Genomic DNA, 14,066 nt, shown 5'->3' on the forward strand with positions numbered 1-14,066 from the left:
CCGCGGGGGCGCAGTGCTCGCGGCCGAAACCCCTTCCCTCCCCGCTCAGCAAGCCCCGACGCCCGCGACCCGCCCGCGGCCCTGCGCCCCGGGGTTGCCATTGGTCCCGGAGGCCTCGTGCCAGGAAGTTAGTTGCTCTCCCCCTCCTCCCGCGGCGGCCGGGGCTCCGGGGCGGGAGCCAGGTGGTCCAGTGCCAGGGCCCACGGGAGTGAGACAATGGGACCTGCTGTGACGAGCGCTGTGGTGCCAGCACGCACTCGGGGTTCGTCCCAGCTCATCCGAACCGAGGAGCAAGTTCACGGCCGTCGCTGCCAGGACAAATCCTGCACGGCTCCCGACAAAGATTCAGTGCAAATCATTCCACAAGCTAACGATTGCGACAAAGCCACACTTTGGTTCCAGGCAACTCTTCAAGTGTAATTTTCCCTTAAACTGCATCACTGTTTGCAAAGCCTGTTGTTTCCAGCTGAAACTCTTAGGCCAGACGAGTAAAAATGCAACCTTAATCGACAGAGGGACACGAGCTATCTGAGAGTTCTTTTCCAAGGACTCATGTTCTCCAGGGGGTGGTGCGTCAGGAATAGCTTCATTTTAAATGACTTGGTGAAAAGTCACATTGTAGCTACTAGGACACAGCGGGTGGCGGCAGAGCCCGGGCCCCAGGAATCAGTGGGAAGAAGAGGCTGGGGTGGTGTGTCTGGCCCCCCCATATCGGGTGTTGCAGTTGGACTTGGCTGCTTGCATCTGGCTTCTTGTGCTTCTGCTGCGAGAAATTTGCTTTCCACTGCGTTATCTCTAATAAAAATTTGGTTAGAGCGTGCATTTTGCAAACATTGCGAGTGCAGAAGGACCCTTCGGGAGTGCAGTGCCGGGCCTGGGTGTGGGCGGAGACCCTTCCCCTCACGGTGGGAAGGTTCCCAGCAGGGACCAGGCAGCAGGGAGCGCCCCCCCCCCCCCCCGCCCCGGGGAGGGACGAGGGGGACGTGACCAGGTGAAAAGGTGAACAAAGTCAAGAACACCTGAGAGGGAAGCTATGCAAAACTCCCACCGCTTGCTTTTGGTTCAGCGAGTGACATTTCTCTTTATTTCAGATATTTTTTTTAGTGCAGAATGTTTAGTGAATACTGGTTGTATTCAGAAGACTCGGTACCACCAGCCAGGGCCTCTGGGTTTTAAAACTGCGCTGTAGGCCCCTTACGATGCCGGTGCGGGAGGGGAAGGTGTGGCTGGAGGACACTGGGCCCAGAGTCAGAACGGGTTTGCCTCGAGTGCATCAGCGAAGGGGGGGTTCAAGCTTCAACAGGCGCCCGACCTGCGCTGACCGCTGCCACGGGGGCCCTCCGAGCAAGCGTGCGCTCTCAGGTTCCTGTCGGGTCGGACCCCTGAGAGCTCTGGTGGGGCCTCCCGGGGCAGCAGGGACTGCTGGGAGGTCCAGAGCCACCTAGCGTGGCAGAGGAGAGCACCCTCAGACTGTAGGAGACCAGCTGCCCATGGCGGCCAGAGCACCCTGATAATCATCGGTTCCCAGGGGAGCAGCCAGCTGTCTGTGTGACATGCACAGAGGTCTCTCTGGTTTTTAAAGGCTAGTTGAGACTCACAGGGTTGGTTTAAGAAGCCAGAGCTGGATCCTACCTGCTGAAGGAAGTAATGAGGGTCCCATCACAGGAAGCATTTAATTAACAGTTGAGAACACATTTGGTGTGGATTGGTGGAAGTCCCCCCTTAGTCCAGAAAGCAGAGCCTGAGTCTAGGCCTGTGCAGTGAGGGTTTCTGTTCCCAGGAAGCTGCGGGCTGGGAGTGAGGCGGGGGAGGACAGGGGCCGGCACCAGAGTGCTCTGTCGAGGGGTCCCCCGCCGGGGTCAGCTGGAGCCGGGGCCCTGACCTCCCCAGAGTCCGGAGGGTTTTCTGCCTGAGTGCAAAGGGGAGGAGCCTCTGCCGTTGGGCCTGCCATGGGGGCGGCCCTTTGGGGCATTTGCTTCTCTGCACTTCCAGGTGGCAACTGCGGGGCCCACAGGTGTCCCCAAGCCTGGGGTGTGCAGCCAGCTGTAGGCCAGGGGAGGCCTGCCCAGGGCTGTGTGGCCCTGGCACCAGGACCCAGAGGGTGGGTCGGGCTGAGCGTAAGGCTGGAGCGGCGGGAGACGAGAGAGCTGGCACGTGGCACGTTGCACAATGAGCGTGTCGGCTGCGGAGTGATGAAGCCAGCTGCTCCCCAAGTTCTGGGTGGCTTACAGGTAGGTGACAGGTGCCTGCGGGAGCTGCATGTGCAGGCCAGCCTGGCGTCTTCCTCCCAGAGACTCACGGGACCCGTCCCCTGTGGGGGAAAGGGCTCCCGGGTCCCTGGCTGGCAGCGCTGGGAGGAGGGGTGGGGAAGCCAGCGGTGTTAGGGGTGACCTCAGCACTTCCTGTGGTGCCTCACGGAACGCCCTAGTGCTGCCGATGTCACGGTCAAAGCCGGGAGCCCCCCAGGGGGCTGGCCAGGTGTGAGTGAGGAGCCCACCTCAGAAGCAGGGTGCACCCGGGGCAATGGGTCCCTGTCTGACAGGCCCCCTCTTATGGGGCAGAGCGAGCATTTGGGGGACCCAAGAAGGGAAAAGCCAGCTCTCCCTCCCTGTGGGGAGCTGTTGGAGCTGTCAGCCCAAAGCCTGGCCTCCCGCCTCCAGGGCCAGCCACACGCAGTGACGCCACCACTCACAGGGCCCCCGGGCCCAGAAGGCCCACAGGACTCTGGCCCACTGACGGGGGAATGGCTTCTGGCTGCCTCCCTGAACACGGGTTTTGTTGGGAAGACAGCCCTGCGTGAATCTCTCGCCCCTCTCCCCAGCGACCAAGAACTCAAAGGCTTGGCCTCTGGTGACCTGGGTAGTCAGGTGGCAGCCTTGAGCAGAAGGTGACATTGCCCTCCTGGAGGAGTTGCTGTCTTGCTTTCTGGTTCCTGTGAAGCTCATAGCCTCCCATGCCATGCAGCCTTGGAGGTACGGCGTCCCCCTGGAAAGGGGCCTTGGGGACCCCCACTCCACTCACACACACTCACCCTCTGGCCCGCTGCTGTGAGCTATAAACTCCCCTCTGTCTGGCCCAGGAGCCTCGTGCCTCCTGCCAGCACAGGGAGAATGGGGCCGGCCACCTTGTTGGCCTGAAGTGGGGCAGAGCCTCCAACCCACACAGTCCGGAGGGCACCCCAGCCACCCTCGGGGCAGGGCCCTGCCCTCACACCTGCCCGCTGCCCACCTGCCACCTGGACACAGACAGTGAGCTGAGCAGGCTCACAGGCCCTGCTCCCCTCGCCCTGGCACCGCAACCCCCCAGTGTCCATTCGCTCACCTGGGGGAAGGCAGCTGCAGACGCCGCCAGCTTGCTCACCCAGCAGCCTCCAGGCCCAGGGCTGTGGGTGGGGGCTTGGGAACAGGGGCTCTCCTGTTCTTCTCGGGAAAGGACAGGAGAAAGACAGACAGAGAACCAGGGTAATTTGCCCTGTAGCCAAGTCTGGAAAATGAGAGTGTCCACACATAGATCTTGGCAGAGACCTTAGAATATCAAAATATCTCAAAATGCTCAAAGCACGTTTTAACCCAGTTTCCCGCGGTGAGTCGGAAGCTGCCACTCGCCAGGTGCCTGAGGTCGGCTGCTGGCTGGGGTCAGGTGGTGCTTTAGGCGACCAGGTCAGTGAAGTCAGACAACCCCCCGAGATGACACTGTCCAGTCCCACGGTCTGGAGAGTCGTGGAGTCGAGGAGGCAGCGCGAGGCTGTCTCGGAGCCAGCGGGGCCGGAACCAAGGAGCCACGAACGGGGAAGCGTGGCACGCGTGGCCCTCACCGGCAGGCCCCTTTGCCCTCCGGCCAGGAGTGGCCGAAACTCGCAGAGCCTGCTCCCTGGCTGTGAAGGGAGGTGGCGGCAGGGGTGGGGGGACGTGAACCCCCCGTGGGCTGCCAGGAAGGGGTGGCCGAGGTCCAGGGTGTTCATCTGCTGCCCCTCACGGGGCGTGGCCTTCGCTTCTTGTCAGCCGCTGAGGAGGACAAGCGTGACGAAAAGGTCGGGGTGAGGGTGGCGGGGGGCGGCCATGACTCTGGACAGGGGGACGCCCACCAGGACCCAGGCCAGGGCTTGCTCAGCATCCTCCCCTGGTCCTGTCCCGCCCCCGCTGTGGACCCTGTGAGCCCTGGGGGCATCCAGGGCCTGGACCACCGGCCACTCCCGGTCCCAGGTTTGTGGGGGACGAGGGGCCCACGCACAGCCCCCACCTCACCGCACACTGACCTGTGGCCTCAGTCGCACTTGGTCTGGCTGCCCAGGCCGGCTTCAGGCCGGCCAACCCCTCACCCCCTTCTCAGTGAGACAGGCCGCAGGTAAAGGCCTCCCAGCCCAGAAAATCGTGGCTTTCGTCTTTCCGGGAATGGGGTGGGGTTAGGTCAGGGCAGCTCCGGGGTCACTCAGGGTCCAGGGGCGTGGGCGTCCCTGCCCGCTCCGTGGCTGAGAGACAGGGCCATCTGGGGCGAGTTGTGGTTATTTTTGCTCTTTGAGGTTTAGTGCTTCCTGATCGGACGTTTTTGGAAGTACAGGAAATGCGCGGCTTCAGCCCAGGGAAAGTGCCCCTGTGACCCCCTTCTGTCTGGGCCGGGCGGGCGGCGGAGCGCTGGGGCCGGGCCTGGAGGGGCGTTGCTGCCGCTTTGCCGCCCGCCCGGGGGTCCTCCCCAGCGCCACCTTTCTCTGAAGGAAAGAGGGCTCGCAGTTCCCCGAAGCGGGGATCTTTCTGGAAGCGGTCTGAGGTGTGCGGGATCCACGGAAATCACACGTGCGAGCAGCACCGTGGAGAACAGAGTGAGTGCAGCTCTGTGCACCCACCACCGGTCTTGGGGGCCCCTGAGGTCGCCCTGGGGGCGGCCCTGTGAGCCTGGGAGGTGGGCGGGGCTGGGAACCCAGACCTGAGCCTGCCGGCCCACCACCCGCTGCCGCTCACAGGCCCTTGCTCGGAAGGATCTGGACACAGTGTGGGCTGTGCAGCCTTTCCTCCCACAAAGCTGGCCTGGCTCTGGCCCAGGGCACCGGCCAAGAGCGGGCTGGGGTGAGGCCCCACCTTCCCCTGGCCCCTGGCCCTCCCCCTGGCCCCTGGCCCTCCCCTGCAGCCTCGATTTACCCCGCTGCTCCAAGTCAGGAAGTCGGGCCCCGGGGTGGGTCTGGGGGCTGGTCCTCGCTCCAGGGAGACAGATGTCGCCCAGAAGGAGAGGGGTGGGCTGTGTGCAGACCGTGGCCGCACGTGGCCCTGTGAGGGGCAGGCGCCGTGGCCAAGGGGATGCCATGCACACGCCCTCCCCGATGACACTTCCGATCGCCAGAGGGCCCTCAGGTGCACATCTGTCTGCTGGAGCCGGAGCCCTTCGAGGGGCCAGAGCCCTGCTGAGCACCGACTGTGTGCAGTTGTCGGGGGGGGGGGGGGGGGCCCGCAGGGGCCTGAGGCCCAGCCAGACACACCTGCCCCAGGAGCTGCAGCCGGGTCGCCACCCAGCCTGGCCGTCAGCACCAGCCGAAGCACAGTGGCTGGACTCCCCCTTGGGGAGGGCTCGGCGGGCCCTGCCCGCACCCGGCCTGTGGCTCGGGGGCCCAGGGACCCAGACAGCCTAGAAAGGGTCAGGAGGGGCTGCGGCGTGGGCAGGCTGGGCGGTCGCCAGGAAAGGAGACTGGACATTCAGAGGCTGGTCACCCAGGGAGATGGCAGCCGCTCCGCCCGCCCTCGGCCGGACTTGAAAGAAGCGAGAACAGACAGAATTCAAAGACGCCAACAAAAGGGCTTCCTGTTGACACCACCAGACTTTAACTCCTTTCTCCTCTGCACCCCGCGCTGGCGCCGGGGCCGCATCCCCAGGGTGAGGCGCTGGGCATGGAAAAGAAGGCTGTGGTGCTGGCGCCCAGCTCCGCCGTCTGCTCTTTGAGACTGGGCTTGAAGTCCGGGTCCTGCCCGCAGGCGCCGGCGCCGGCCCCGCGGTCCCCGCGGGCTGCTGCGGGTTTTCGGGGCTGAAGATGGAGCGGCCCCCGTGGAGGCTGTGGACTCGGTTCACTGAGTCCCAGGCAGACCCTTCATATTCACACACGTGTGCACACACACACACACACACACCCACCAGCACGCACCTGTGCACACGCAAACACAACCATGCGCACACCCTTGTTTGCACAAACGCACCTGCGGCACCGAGGGGAGCCGGCAAGTGCGGCCCCGGTGGGCAGGCTGGGGGGACACACAGAGGCCCCCGCTGTTTCCCTCGGTGGGGAGGGGGGACGCTCCGGGACGGCTGCCGCGTGCCCAGCGCACGCTCGCTTTCGTGACGAAGAAGAGTGGGTTAGAGCACTTCCATCGGCTCCCTGGGCTCAGTGCAGTCTCCTCTGCCCCGTGTTTCCTGCCACACACCCAGGCTGGCAGGCAGGCGGCACCCCAACGAGCACGCGCAGCAGACTCGGGGCCCCCGGCGTGGCCCCAGGATGACCTCTCCGCACCCCAGGGCAGAACAGGCGCCAGCAGTTTCCAGTGGCGGCCACTGCTGCTGGGGCGACAGGTCAGGCAAGACAGGGCTGGAGGATGGAGGCGGGGCCGGGGGGGGGGGAGATGGAGAGCCTGTGTGTGTGGGGGGGGCCCTACGGCCCCTGCGGAGTCCGCACTGTGGCTTCATCAAGTCGGTTTGCAGGGGGGATGGCTGGGTCGGAGCGGAGGCGGGCCTCCCCGGGCAACACTCAGGATGTGCCCGCGGGTCGGGCGGACGCAGCGTCTTTCTCTGCCGCCGACCTTCGAGCAGCGTGGAATCTGCAGGATCGTCCGGCCAGGAGGCAGAGCACCCGGGACCCGCTGCCCGGCCTCCCCGGCTCCGGGCCCCACTCGGCGCCTGCACCGCTGAAGGTCGCTGGGTACGAGGGCTGGGGTGGCACGCCCAGAGAGGAAGGCGTCACCCCCAGACTGGGGGCGGCCACCGTCTCCAGACCTCGTTCTGGCTGCGGGCGGGGCCGGGGCAATGGGCCTCCTTCCCCTGCCCACACCTGGTCCCCGGGAATTCCGCCGAGGTAGGAAGCCCCTGGGTCTTGAGTGCACGTGCGTCTCTGGCTGCGAAGGCCACCAGGGAGCCCAGGGGAGCGGCGCGGCTATTCGGCAGTTCTGTTCGGCGTGACGCGCCGTGTAGCGAGGGGCCAGGGCGACCGACGTCCTGTGGAGGAGACGGCGTCCCGTGGGGTCTCTGCGGACCAGACGGCGACTCCGGCCGGGAGCTGGCGTCCCCCGAGGCAGGACGGTGGAGGCGCCTCCCTGGCCTCACCGGCCCCCGGCGCACCGCTCCCGGTGGGGCAAGGGCCGCGTCCAGAGCGAGGGCTGTGTGCCAGGTGCCAGCGGCGCCTTCGTTCACTCAAGCGAGGGAACCACAGCTGCAGCTGCAGCTGGAGCCGCCACCTGGTTGGGCTTGCGAGGACCCGCTGCCCCATCCGAGGCCCAGCAGAGGCTACTAGGGAAGTGAACTGGGGGGTGTGGGGTCCCCCTGCAACGCTGGGCCTCGGTGGCAGCCCAAGTCCCTGCCACCCTCCAGGAAGGGGCATTGCCTTTGGCCACAGCACCCTGGGTCGAGGCGGCTCCAGGGGCCTCTGCCGGCCTCTCCCTACGTACCAGCCCTCAGCCCACAGGTCAGGGGTTCTGCCAGCGAGTACATCTGTCCAGTCAGGCACTCCAGAACTGGGGGAAACCACAGGTGCATTTGGGGGAACCCCTGTGAGACCAGCCTGAGCTGAACCTCCACTGAGCCCCACTGACCACCTGGCCCCACGAGCCCCTGCTCCGACTGGGGGGCTACAGGGACGTCTGGGCCTCTTGGGGTCTGCGGGAGGTCGGAGTGCCCAGTGGCACCTGAAGTTCTGACTCTTCCCTTCTCCCCAGAGCACGGTCACCCTGGCAACACCACAGGTCGCGGGCTTCTCCGAGAGCAAGAGTAGCAGTGTGAGTTCTCAGTCGTGTGGGGGGTCCTTCCTCGAGGGGACTCGGCCCCCCTGCATTCAGGGGGTCCTGGTCTGTCAGCTGGCTCAGGTCTGAGGGGTGCCTGAGGGGCTGTGACTCAGGTCGGACGGCTGCCCCCTGTGCAGAGCTCAGTGGGCCTCCTCTCTGGCCAGGGGTGCCGGGTTGGAGAGCCCGGCCACAGGCCCGCGAGTCCCAGAAGCCACACAGACCCCAGCCACCCTCGTGCACTTAGGTTTCCCCTCTGGGAGACCTGCCCTGGGGAGGGGGCCATCGTGGGGGGCCTGAGACGGGGCTCCCCTCACAGGCATTTCTCAGGAGTCGGCGAGCCGCCCTCCGGACCTGCAGAGTGTGGTGGGTGGGGCTTCAGCGACACCCCCAGGAGTGCCAGCCCCGTTCCTCAGCCCCTGGTCCCTTTTTCTGCCTCTAGCCAACCCGCCTGCTGTGGGCCCCCTGCTGGGTGCGGCTCAGCCCTGCAGCCCCCACTCCGCCCAGCCTCCGGACCCCGGGACGACGCCCACAGGGACTCTCTGCTCAGGGAGCCCGTCCGCCGCTGGCAGCTGGCTTCCCCTGGTCCCCTGCGGCCACGCCGTGCCCTCCCCATCCATCCTCACACTTGCGACTTCACGGAGTGGGTCAGGCACCCTCGCAGTGGTTTGGGAGTGAGGAGCAGGCCCTCATGGGCCGCACCTCCCTGCCACCTGCAGGTGCTTCTGGGACTGGGGCCCGTCTTCAGGCCCAGAAGCAGGGCGTCCCGCCTGGCAGCTGGTGCCCAGTGGCCCCTCGTACAGCGGTGGGGGCCGGGGAGGTCTTCCCACTCACAGCCTCTCCTTCCCTCGCAGCCGACTCGCGTCCTCCGTGCTCCCACTGCCCACGCGGGAGGGTCTGCGGGACCAACGGCTCCTCTAGCAGCTCCGGGGCGGGAAGGGGTCTGCTGTGACACCCAGCCGCTGTACAGTGGATCTCGCCTCCGTGCGGCCGGTGACCTGAGGATAAACGTCCTGAGCTCACACTGCAGCCGGGACCCTCCCCCTCCTCACCCTGTCTGCCCCACCCACAGGGGGGGTCCCAGCCCCCGTCCCTGCCCGTGTCCCCTGGACACCGTTTCCGTGGTCTGTGATCCCCCGCTGGCCGCTCCCCAGGCCCCCAGGCTCCCGTGCCACACCCTCCCCGTGTGGGGTTTGGGGCGCCAACTTGTCCCACTGTGGGGGCCGTCCCCGAACCCTGGGTCTGGGGAAGGGGAGGCCCACTCAGCCCACAGGTTTCTCATCACCATGGTGGGTGGTGACCCCCGCCCCCACTGATGCTCCAAAGCCCACGCCTCCATCCAGTGGAAGCCTCGGGGCACGTGGACGATGGCCTGTGGCCACAGCGATGGGCTCTGGCCTTCTCCCCTCTCTGGGTGGCCCCTCACACACACTCCAGGGCCTGCGGGCCTGTTCGCAGCCCCTCCAGCAGGGGGCAGCCCTGTCCCCACCCCGGCCCATGCGGCCTCTCCCTAGGGTTGGGCCAGCGGGACGGGAGGCGAATTGCATGGGAGGGGACACAGGGACGGGCTCTGGGCTGGGTGTTTCACAGCCGCCCCTGCCGGCCCCCCCGGCTGAGTCACTGAGGTGCAGCCACCGCTGACCCAGGGACGGCCTGTCTGGGGCTCCCGGCCGAGGCTGTGGAGGGACAAGCCGGTGTAGCCGGGCCGTTCCTGGGCAGTGACTGCACTGTCCACTCTGTCCCCACCGTGTCCGTGACGTGCGAACTTTCCCTGGGGCCTGGGAGGGGGGACCTGGGGCGGCCTGGGGCTCTGCCTGGGCTGCTCAGCCCCCAGAGCCGCAGTGGGCCTGCCCCCTCCTTCAGCTGGGCGGGGAGGGGGTCTCACACCTCACACACCTGAGGGCCCAGACCTCCCCTTGTCCTGTCCTGCTCCGGACGCCCGGAGTCCTGGGCCAACAGACGTTGACAGGCTGCTGTGTTTGTGCGCGGCAGGGCTGCGCAGGTGCCCCTCACCCCCACTTCGGCCCCCGGCAGGTCTGGCTGGTAATTCCGGCGTGAGTGTGGCGGCCAGCTCAGCGCCCCCAGGGCCACCCGCCCGGGGCTGGTGGGCCCTTGGCTGGGCCGTGGTGCCACCAGCGGGTCCCCGGAGAGCAGGCTCAGCCCCAGGGGGGGTTGTGCTGCTCACACTGGACGGTCTGGGGACAACGGACAAAGTGCCGGGGGGGCCTCACGGTAGCGAGGGACCTGGTCTTCCGGGAGGCTCCACGCCGTGCTGGCGGTGCCGCGACGGTGCCGCCGTCCTGGCAGCAGCCTGGGCGCCGTGGGCCTGGCGGAGGGTGAGGGCGTGGGGCGTGGGGCTGCACCCCTCCACAGAGGCGGGGTCCCCGGGCCTGGCCCCTGGCAGCCATGCCTTCATCTTCCCGTCGTCGCCACCCTGGAAACTCCCAGGCTGGGCGCCGCCCCAGCCCAGCGTGCACAGCCTCGGCGACGGGCCGTGTGCAGCTGCGGGGTGGCAGGGGCAGAGACCTGCACCTGCTGGGGGCGGGGGGGGGGGAGCCTGGTGAGGAGGAGGGGCATTAACCTGCGGGCAGCATGCACTCCCTGGGCCTGTGGTGGGGCTTTGGGGGATTTATTTTATTTTATTTTGTTTTCACATGTGTTTGTATTGCTGTTCAGTGTGGTGGCGTTTTCTGTGGTATGTGGTCATCTGGCTGAGTCCAGGGCTACCCCGTCCTCCTACCCCAAATCAGGCTCACCCGGGAGGGGTGGGGGGCGCCAGCATCCTGGGGAAGCAGGTGGGGTCAGCCCTCGCTCAGGCCTGGGAAGACCCGTTGGCAGCAGCGTGGAGGGCCAGGCTGGAGTGTGCAGGCCGGCCTTGGGGTGGGACCCTGAATGCATCCTGCCTCAGGGCAGGGCCAGGAGGCGTCAGACCAGTGTCCGCACCCAGGTCCCTGCAGAGCACCCTGGGGAGACCCCGGTGGGAGGCTGGGCAGGTCCCGTCCCCTGTGTCCCAGCCCCTTGTGTGGCTACTCCCGCTGCACGCTCTCCTAGCTCGGCTCCAGCTGCAGCCCCGGGTCTGGTGCTCTGGAGGACGGGGCAGGGACAGACACCCAGGCCGGGTGGGGCCAGGCTCTGCTTCCCAGCCAGGCGCTCTGTCAAGGTGGGGGCCTGCTTCCCTGTGGGGCACTGCCTCCAGGAACCCAGTGCACAGATCTCACAGCTCACCACCCTGGGGCCCGTGGTCTGTCCATGGCCAGGCGGCTGCTGCCCCAAGCGCAAGGACGGTGCGAGGTGGTCACACCACAGGAGCTGCGTGGGCTCCACCCAGAGCTGCCCGCCACCCTGTGTGCTCACCAGGCTCGACGCCACGCCCAGCCCATGGCCCCCTGGCTGCTGGGCGAGGTGAAGGCATGGCCCCCTGTCCCCTCACTGGGAAGTCCCCCCCCCCACTATCTGTGGGCGAACATACCCCAGCTTCTCTAAGCGCCTGGGAGGGCCCCCAGCTCCAACTGGCAGGGCCCTTTGGGTCTCCTTATTCCTGGCCAGGGCCTAGGGGGTGAAGCGGGGCCGGTGGTTGCTAGGCAGCCTGAGACAGCCACGCCCACCTCGCTCTGCAGGGCCAGGAGGGGACTGGCAGCCCCCACCTCGCAGGTGCAGAGGCGGCCCACAGTGTGGCTGGAGCAGGAGCCTCCTTAGGAGCTGGGTGACGCTGGGGGAACCAGTTCTGCCACCGTGGCCACGCCTCGGGGCCGGCAGCCTGTCGGGAGGGAAATCTGGGAAGTCCGGCTTCCCGGCGTCACCCGGGAGGGCAGACTGAGCAAGGCCAGCCCTTTCCCAAGATCCTCCTGGGTTCTTCCAAGAACATAGCTTTTATTTCTTAATTTATGGACTTACCTTTGGGGTTTACAGGAAAACTGAGCAGCTTACAAGAGTTCCCACATACCCTCCCTCTCCCCCCTCCCAGAGTCCCCATCTTCAAGACCTTTGTCACGGTCACGGAGCCAGTATTGATACATTGGTAACCACAGGCTGTGGCTCCCTCTTGTGCGGCACGCACTGCCTGTGGGTTGCGATGCACTGCTCTGCGGCCCTAGCTTTGGGGACCTTGGCACTGGTGGTTCGGGGTGGGAAGCAGTTCTGGGTCGCCCCAGGGACGGCCTCTCCCCTTCAGTTCAGTGGTCTCCGGGTGTATTTTAAATTGAATTTACTGAGGTGACATTGGTAAAGAACACTGTGTACATTTCAGGCATGCAGCATTGCAACTTGGTATCTCTGCATCTGCTGGGCACTCACCGCCCACAGTCTGGCTTCCTTCTGTCACCGTACAAGGGGGGCCCCCAAAACACCAGAATTATCTTCTGGAGAGTGGGCCCCTGGTAGTCCAAGTCTCCCCAGCTAGCTGAGTGTTCTAGGAGCCCATCTGCATCCGTGCGCCAGCTGGCATTGTTGTGAGAGGTTGCGTTTGGCTTCAGTGAATTTTGCCCCTTTCCTGCCGGGTGATTTAGGAGCGCACCTGCCCACACGGCCCTGAGCGGCCAGCAGTTGTTTGACCCAAAACAGCATGACTCCCGTGTTCTCCCCTCCCTGCTCACCAGATCTCACCCCGAGAGACTTTCTTTTGTTTCCCTGATGAAAAAAGTCCTTAAAGGGGAACATTTTGCTGACGTGCAAGAAGTGAAAAAAAAATGCAGAAGCACCAAAAAGCATCAAAATTAATGAGTTCAAAAACTGTTCTGAGCAGTGTGCAAAAGGTCTCGAAGGGTGTATGGCATCCAATGGAGAGTACTTCGAAGGTGACTGAAGTGTAAACATGTAAGAGTAAATACACAATTTTTATAAATAAATTCTGGTTTTTCTGCCCCCCCCCCTTACGTGTGACCCTTCACCCAGTTTTCCCACTTCCCCTCTGCTGACCCTTCTGTGTTCTGTGTCTGCCGTGAGTGAGCGCACACGCTTGCTGGGCTTACTTCGCTTAGCAGAGCACCCGGGAGAGCTGCCCGGGTTGCTGGTGGCCTTTGGTCTCCCCCTTCTGGGAAGCCACCGGCCTCAGGGGCAGTGGGGCCTGGGGACTGCTTGCAGGGCAGATGGCCCTGCGCACAGAGGAGGTTGGGGGTTCGAGTCTCAAGGGTGGTGGTCTCCTTTTGCCGCTTCTTGGAGTCCTTCTGCCCCTGGCCCCTGCAGCACTGGGGTGTGGGGAAGGGTGCAGCAGGCCACCGAGCCCAGTTCATCTCAGGGTGGCAGCAGTGTGTGGGCCTGGACTGTGCCATCGTGGGCTTTGGCTGTGAGGGTTGACCTGCTCAGCTCCAGGGCTGCCCCAGGCAGATCCCCACCTGGGACAGAAGCCCCTCCCCTGGCCGCCCCGCCCCTGTGTGGGGCCCTGTGGGCTCAGGCCTGTGCCATACGACCCCACTCCAGACCTCCAACCACGGGACAAGGGTGCACTCCACAAATCATCAGGGGCAGGAAGGCACCTCCACCCTCCCGGGCCACTTGAGATTCCTCCTCAAGTGTCTCTTGGCTGGAAGAGAAACTCTGAGAGCCTAGACCAACACTAGAGCGTGTGAGGATGCAGAGGAGCCTGATTTTGGGATCACAGCAGGGCCGCCTGCAGGCCGGACAGACCCTCACCACCACCCGCCAGGCCCCACCCAGAGCAGCCCAGCGTCCCGGCCTCAGCCCTCCCAGTAGGGGCTGGGGTGCTGGGCCCCCGTCTCCATCTCCGCTGATAGATGTCAGGCACAGGGCGGCCCCAGCGACCCCTGGGCGAAGGACACGGCTCTCGCCGCAGGGCATCCGGGTCCTTCCAGAGCAGACCCGAGTCCGCGTCCGCGGGCAGTCTGAGTCGTCCCGCCTGGAGGGCGAGCGTGGCCGCTGTGCGGTGAGCTTGTGAGACGAGCGATGCGTGGCTACTGGGTCAGGGGCCCTGACCTCTCTTCCCTTAGGCCGTCAAATAAAAAACGACAGCAGCCAACACAGTAGCTGTACCATGTGAATGAATCAACACAATTCCTATTTCTTTTATCACATCTGCAAAAATATATGTATTTGTTGGCGTGTTGCAGTTTCGGTCCTTAGTCCGTGTGCCACGAGATGAAAGGTCGA

Source organism: Phyllostomus discolor, chromosome 8, assembly GCF_004126475.2.
Source record: "Phyllostomus discolor isolate MPI-MPIP mPhyDis1 chromosome 8, mPhyDis1.pri.v3, whole genome shotgun sequence".
Lineage (NCBI taxonomy): Eukaryota > Metazoa > Chordata > Mammalia > Chiroptera > Phyllostomidae > Phyllostomus > Phyllostomus discolor.